Source organism: Corvus brachyrhynchos, unplaced genomic scaffold (assembly GCF_000691975.1).
Source record: "Corvus brachyrhynchos isolate BGI_N302 unplaced genomic scaffold, ASM69197v1 scaffold101, whole genome shotgun sequence".
In the NCBI taxonomy this organism is placed as follows: domain Eukaryota; kingdom Metazoa; phylum Chordata; class Aves; order Passeriformes; family Corvidae; genus Corvus; species Corvus brachyrhynchos.
Window position 1 is genome coordinate 4,612,327 of NW_008237239.1, and position 8,130 is coordinate 4,620,456.

At 40.3% G+C, this 8,130-nt stretch overlaps 1 long non-coding RNA gene across 1 annotated transcript in view; it reads left to right on the top strand.

Annotated features, from left to right (window-relative positions):
* The window catches only part of LOC108445562, a 26,085-nt gene extending 19,571 nt beyond the window's left edge, over positions 1 to 6,514 (top strand). The window contains exon 8 of the long non-coding RNA XR_001860461.1: positions 4,276 to 6,514. This is a non-coding gene — a long non-coding RNA (uncharacterized LOC108445562). The remainder of the gene's footprint in view (positions 1 to 4,275) is intronic.
* Positions 6,515 to 8,130: the final 1,616 nt, after the last annotated feature.

Below are 8,130 nucleotides of genomic sequence, written 5' to 3' on the forward strand. Positions count from 1 at the left end.
GGCCGCAGCTACCGGGCCAGTGCGGGCCGCAGGTTTGTGTCCGAAGTGAAGCAAAAGCTCGGCCAAGGCGTGTGGGCGTGTGCTCGCCCGTACCGGCGCAGAGCTGGGGAAGCGCGGCTTTGGCCGAAGCCGTGGCGTCACAGCGGAGGCGGGAGACGGCTGAATTCCCGGACTAAAGCTGCAGCACATTTGCCATTGTGCTGCTGGGCAGCGGCGTCTCCTCCAAATGATCATCAGAAGGAAGGGGCACTCCAGGAGGGAAGATTTCCCCATCGGAGGTTAATTCTCTTGAGTTTTAGACCATCTCTTAAGACACCTACTTCTCTTTCCCGGTCAGATTTTACCCACAGGGGTAGCAAACATCTACCCCAGGGAGCAGAGCAGAGCCCAAATCCTCTGGGAATGCAACCATCTATTATCAGAGGTATCCTCATGCTTCATATGCGAACACGGTGCCCAACCTTGTTAAACAAATTAATTCTTTCCTCAAGGGGCTCTGCTTAATGGAGGGATTTCCAGAAGGCCCCAAGCCTAAGACCCGTGATATGCTTGCCCTAGCCCCAGATTTATTTGTTGAGGTAGGAGGGAGGTCAAAAGCACTGAGCCTTCCATTTCAGTAAGTTATGTGCCTGATGGCCTGCTGTAGGAAGAACTATTGATCTCTTCTTATAACTCCTGTTAAGAGTCCTGTACATATCGACAATCCTGGAACACCCCACATTTAAACACTAGGAGTGCCAAAGACAACCAAGCAAGCAAACTTTCCTTCTGACAAGGTATTTTTGGTTCTATTCTTTCCAACAACATGTAAGAAAGCTGAAGTTTTACTAGTTTACACCCATTCAGAGTTATAAAATATTCCAAGATAATGGTTTAGGATTTTTAAACAAGTTATGTTTCCTTCTCCTTCTGTATAATGCTGAAACTTGAGGGGAAGGGGGAGCCTCTCCATTACTAAATAGTTTTTTGTCAATAACACTCATAGTCCATTAAAAAGTCCATCAGAATACCCTATTGATTTCACTCAACTACCCAGCCCACAGAAATTTAATGAAGTTGGTAGTGAGACAGGACAAGCCCCCGGGTTTTTGCTGCTTTACCAGTTACCTTCACTATAGCATCATGTCATCTCCAGCTTCATCACAAGATGATTTATTTCAATGGCATGTGAGGAGCAACTGCCCTTAGAGGCAACAGATAACCTTAGAACAGCATCATCCAAGAAAAGCAGAGCACAAATCACTAACTATTGTTTCCAATTAGAAAAAAAAAAAAAAAAGCATCAGGAAGAGCCATGTTTTACAGAGCTAAAATTATGTATTATTTCATGTGGTCTAATTTTTAAACATTATAATCCAAATAAAACAAAACTGAATTTAGAAATCTGTTTTAAAACCTGAAAGAAGCACTGCTGAGATGTAAGGAGGTGTATGGGCCAGTACCCAAAATATTGGATATAAGTTTCCACCACATTCATCAAACCAAGTCCATGTAAACTTTGAATAAGTTTGGCAAGAGCCATAGTGGTTTTGTTTTTACTGCCATATAAAGGAAGAAGTCCCTTGTGAATTGGATATCCCTTTGTAATAGGCAATATCACTGTGGTAAAATGTGTTTATATGTCTTAAGACAATCAGGAATTGAGACAATTCTTTGAAGACAGTTTATGGTAATAATTTCGTGACTGTTTGTTAAGCTGCCTGGTCTGCATAGCTGCCTACATGGGTGGGTGCCAATGAAAGCAGCAGTATTAGGTGCTGCCAAATGAAATCATCACCTGTTTTCATGCCCCTTCCCAAAGCCTGCTCCTCACAGGCAGCCTTCGGCACATAAACAAACGGATGAATCATCTTGCCAGCTCAGAGGGTGACAGTGAAATTAGAGTCCTTCTCTGCTCAATGCAGCAGTTTAGTCATTTGAGACAGGAAATCACTTTGTGTTGGGAAGCAGTACTGGGTCAATCTCAACCAGTTTCTAGAGCAGTGGAGGGCTCAGGTTGCAGCAGGAACAATGTGATTATGACGGGCAGGAGGCAGAATAGGAGAAGTTCCAGCAAAAACTCCATAGAATGTAATAGTAAATGTTGCTGTTGGTGTAGATCTTTAATGTGTAGGTAATTCAAAAAAATATACCAAGATTCATTCTACAAATCCAATAAGCTCCTAGAGCTGTTTCTATAGAATTCTATTCAATGTGGTAGGATTTTCCTATACAAATACTTATCTGTGCCCTGCATCAATCACCCTGAGCATAGTTCTACAGAAGTATCTGCACAAATAATGATGTAAAGGAGGAGATACAGAGAAGCAGAAGTTCTTTTTCTCTCCCACCTTCATCAGCTGCAATATCTCACTATCAGTGAAAGCTGGCAGAGGGACAAGTGACAAGTTGCCAAAAGATAAGGAAGGCACAGACTGCTGAGGAGCACTTTGGGAAGTATCTCCTGTGAAGGATCTGCACCAGAGCTGACTTTGATTCCTCTTTGTCAAGGCAGAGGCTAAACTTTGGAGTGGTGTCAAGTCTATTTTTATGATACTAAGATCTCCCTGGAAATTTATGAGACTCTCTCTTTGGATTTAAATTATCTCTTCAGGAAGTGTGGGTTATAGATCAGTCATTTTAAGCCAGCTGACCTCAGTCACCTTCAGTGACAGGTAACCTCAACTTAAAGTGAAAGGATCCCTAGGGTCAGTGGTTTCTGCTGAAGGACGTGTGTGTGTGTGTATGTGTGCACTATCAGAATACTCAAATAAGAGAAATATGATGCAAAGTGAGGGCATTTCCTTGCAGACACAAACCACTAAACTGATGTAAGAACCCTTGACATTTAATTCCAGAACCATTAATGCTTCCCAAATGGTCCAGAATTAAGTGGAATTAAATTCAATAGTGAATCCCACTTTATATGATGATACAAGGCACAATAGAAGTTACCTGTTGAGTGATAAAGGAGCTAACCAGTATTTGAGACATTTGGGTTACTCATAGCAGACTTTAAAAATGGCCTGAAAAGGTGCTGCCTTTTGTACAGCTCATTATAATTCACCTGTAGAGCTTCATCATTTTCATATCCATTTCACATGCAAGAACTTCCATGTCAAGCTGTAACGCTTGCCTCAAATATTCAGGGTGGGTTCATTAAATTCCCAACAGCAGTGAAGGGTGAAAAAGCCACTTGTCAAGCTCAACCTGCTCATCGATCCACCTGCAGCTCTCCTGTGTGTCTGACGGGCAAGGAAGTGTTCCAGTGTTTCCAGTGTCTTTGCAAGGCTATTGCCAAGCAGCAAAGTCCCAGGAATGTTAGGGAGATTGTGGAAGGCAGTAAACCACACAGTGCATTTCTGGAGTGAGTTTTCTAAGCAGTTCATGATTTTAAAAACTCAAATCTCCATCCACATTGCAATTTAAGCATTTGTAGCTGTTCTGAACAAGGGAGAAATTAGGCAATGCTGGATTCTATTACAGGAGAGTTCTTTGATGCCCTTTTCAAACACTATCCAGATACTCCATCTGAAGCTTTCATTTAGAGTAAATACTAAAAAAATCAGCTATCTGAAAGAAATTAAAAGGATGGAACATATTCCTGGCTGTTAGACATCTGAGAAATCCAGAAGTGGATGATGCCAAACTATCTGTCATATGTGTCCTTTAGCCTTATTCTCCTGAATGAAATGTGGTTACCACAAAGGATATTTGCAATTGAGAAGGAGAGATCAACTAGATTTGGCTTTCCTGAATGTGGCCTGTCTCTTAGCAACTGTTTTGCAGTTTCTATTACAAATTTGAAGGAAAGGTTTTCTCGTTAACGATTGTCAGGTTACATTTTCAGCACAGAAAAATTAAGGATATTGGGGTAAGTTTCAAGCCACCATTTTAGAGTTTTTAGGCAAGCACTCTTGTCAACTGATTGGAATTACACCACAGGCACCCAATATACTTACGAGACCATTTACGGATGTGCTTCTATTTAACCAATCCTTGAAGTAAAAATTAAATAATCAAAATACATTTACATACCAAATTACAAGAATATATGTTTTAGAAGATATTATAAATACATAATTAATATAAATATATAGATATAATATTACTATATTTAAATATATAATCCCAATCTTGTAAAAAATAAGACAAAAAATTGCATTTCAGTAAAATTAAATAAGGGAAACTATTCTGATTTCTTTAGGTCCATTTTCAAATCATAGATAATTTAGGCTGAAAGAAACTTCTGTAGATCATCCAATCCCCTTCTCAATGCAGGTCTTAATACTTCAGGTTGCTTGTGCTGTGTCCAGTCCACTGGAACACTCCAGAGACAGAGATTCTGCAAGTTCTGCTGAATGCTGATTGCTGCAATGCATTGGTAAGAAAGCAATCCACATGCAAAAATATTCTCCACTTTTCTGAACACAATAGGAAATGTTCCACTTTCTATCAGAGGACATTCTCACTGCACTTTATGGGTTGCATATAGTACCTTACAAGAATCAGATGACAGAACTTTGTTTATCTGGGGGGATCTAACAGGTGCCAAGAGGTGCCTCCTCCATTTAGGTTTGCATGAGCCCACTGTGGAAGGGATTAAAGTAGCTCAGGATTCAAAAGTTAGCACAGTAAGTAAAATCTTTCAGTTACTCTGAGATTTACAACTGGTTTGTTCCCTTGTTTACAAAATTACTTGGTTTTTTACCAGTTAAATCCCTCGTAGGCTTATTGGGGGGAGGATAAGAATCTGAGAATTGTCACTATCACCAGTATTTTAAAGGAGTCCCTTAAAAAGTGTGCAGTGATTTGAGTCATATCTTTTAACAAATTCTGGAAGCATCACTGCTAGAGCCACTGGCAGCCCTTCCCAGTGTGCAAATCCCCTGTGAGTTCACAACCCCTGTGCAGACCTCTGCAAAACTGGGGAGCAGAGGTTTTTCCTCATCTCTCCTGACCTGTTCTACCTCCTTCAACCTCCATCCCTCTTCTGTGCAGAGCTCAGGCCAGGAGAGCCAAGAAAGCACTTGTGAGTATTTTTGTGGTAAAGTTCTGCTTTCAGAAACATGCATCAAAGACACAGTTGATGCCTTCTGTTTTGGTCCAAGTTACTTGCAAAGGAGAGGTCTGGATCCAGACGAGTGCTGGGAGCCTCTTCTTCCATCTTCCTGGGAGACCTGGGCTGCACCAGATCAGATCCCCTGCCAGAAATGAACGTGGGGTGTTTTGTTTAAAGTGGGAAGCTGATAGTGTTGAACCCATCTATTTGAATAAACCAGCTGGCTGTCCTCTTGCCATCCCTGATGTAAATCTATACGGTATTGTGAAACTTTATTTATTTTAAGCTTGCAATATTTACTAAAGCAAACAAAAAGGGTTCTTTCTAACTTCCATAGCATTTTTTCTACTGAGCTATTCATTGGAAAGACATGTTCATGTATAATTAAATGTGGCTTGCTTAAACCTTTGCAGTTGGTAGCTTAATATGTATTTTGTTGTGCTTTGAGTACAAAGGCTATATTATGCTTTTGTTGGCATCCTTGCTGGTTAGAATGCCAACTGCATAATTTTGTTCTCTGCTATATGTCAGAATTCAAGTGCCGAGGGCTCAACAGGTGGTGCTGGGATAAAGTTCTGGCAAATCAAATAGGTAACACGGTTATTTCTTTTGTCAAATTATAATTGAAAACAGAGACAAGTAAAATGAAACTCACATTTTCCTGGTGCAAAAGAGAGACTAGAATTAAACTCAAATCAGTTTCCATGACAAATACACATTACTACTAGAGCTTGATCTGTAAATAAACATGCAACACCTTAGTTTTGATGTAGAATGATTTGTTCCCTGTAAATTTAAACCTTAAGCATCAGTGCTTAAACAGTAACAGAAGGCCAGAGTCCTCCATGAATCTTCTGTCTTTCTTGTATGTATTTTGAAGAAAATGTGCCAAAAGCTTCAGAAAATCTTTGACAAGATTTAAATCTGGAAATTCACAGAATTTGAGACAATCTGTAATATATAACTCAAATGTTTAACATCAAGAGTTTCCTGTCATATTGTTTTCTAATCATTGCTATACCCATGCTCCCAGAAGAAAATGATAAATACAGTGGAAATTCCACTGAATGTGCTGAATGAGGTGCTGCTCATTTTATACTTGACTTGGATAATGTTTATTAATCCTAAAATAATAAAATTGGGATAAAACCGTCTAGAAAAAAAATGCAACAAATCATATATGCATAGCTTGGTTTTCCAAAATTGCACATAAAAAGGCCCGTGCACTTCCAGGACTATCCACTTTGCTATTGTAGCCGATCTTTTTTACACCAAAATGTTTTTATTTTCCTCTGAGGACCTATTCAAATCTAATCTAAATAATCTTATCTACAGTTCCAATGATCATTGTGGTTTTATTTAGTTTTCTGTTCCTCCTCATGTAAAGACCTTTCTCCTAAACTATACATTTCTCAACTCAGAGTTTTGTTTTATCAGATCTGAACCCATCGTCCACTGGGGCAGCTTCCTGCAGTGGCCTCCAGTTCCTTAGGCTGTCACAAACATCTTTCTATCCCTTTCGAGCTCTTAGTTTATTCAAGGCACTGCCTTTGTCTGGGACCAGATGGTGCATCCTCTTCTTTCAGTAACTCATTCCATAAGTGATGAGGAACTAAGCAGCATGGAAAAGGGGTAACACATCAATCCAGAAATGTTTTTATTTGCACCTTTTGCATACCATGGTTGCTCTATTTTAGACCTGGCAGAATGCATGTTTCTCTCCCAGGCTGTGGCTGTGCTGCTGAGTGCCGGGGCTGCGGGCAGGGGATGGGACACACCTCACAGGACATGGCGTGAGAAGCTCCTGAATATGGCATCAGAAATTGCTGGACGTGACAGATCACAAGGTGACACAAATGTATATATGGTGCTGTGAGGAATTCCCAGGTGGTTAAGGAGTAGTTATGTGAGGAACAGTGGAATTTCAGAGAAAGATGGGGCTCTGTGCTGAGGTTGTTTTGGGGTTTGGGATAGTGCAAGGCCAACAGTACTCGGTAGCCATATCAGCTTACCCACACAAGGCTGAGGTCACCTTGAAATGGTATCAACAATACCAAAATTCAAATTCAACATCTACAGATGTTGAAAATGGAAAAGAGATTAACTGGATTTGTGGAGAGATAATAAGTCCATTAACCTTTTATCTGTTGCCTTTTGGCTAGTCATCAGTTTAATTTCTTCACACTTTTCAGTATGAAGATACCTGGGAACAAGAAGATATTGACTGAGAATAAAGTTCCCAGTTCAACATAACACTCTTCATAATACCACACTTAGACTGACCCTGTTACAGCTTGGTTAATGCAGGAAAGCTGCAGCCAGTTGTCTCAGGAGTTTCACTGCAAGGGACTGGCTCAGAAGGTACAAATTATATTACAGCCAAAGTGTTATTAAATTCTTTACCCCTTTAAAAATCCTTTCCCTGCACTACTGCATTTCTAGACTGACCTGACATAGGCTATGAGGACTGGTCCCCAGTCTCTATGATTTCTCATAAATGTTCAATACATAAGAAAACGTGTTCTGGATTTACTTTTTCTTTCTTTTGAATAACCATATTGAATATTTATCTCATACATCAGGTAGCTGTTTAGGAAAGAAACAGCTGAGAAGCAGATAATGTGCCCCTTTCATTGACAAAAGATTTATGTCTTGCCTGGCAGGACTTGGTACTTGGAGTGCTCACAGCTGACATAGTCAAACACAAAGCACGTAGTCCAGTGTTTATCCAGGGGAACCAAGACTGCTGCTCCCACACTTTTTTGTGTGAAGTTAAATTAGCCACGTTGAAATTGGCAAAGATTTAAAAACATGATAAAAATTTTATTAAGAAGGGGAGAGAGAGGCTCAGCAGCAGTTTGAATCAATTAATACAGTGCATAAATAAGTAGGGTATGCATGAACATTTCTGGTGACCTTCTGTAGGAGCCATCTGTGTGCTTGCAAGGCACCCTTTCCCCATGGGAACATGTGAGGAATTCAACCACAGCGCCGAGCACCCTTCCCCCACAGCTGTCACAACCACTGCAATTTGGCTCTAGCATTTGTATCATTGAATTCCATGCTGTGCCAGAATGAGAAGGGAAAGA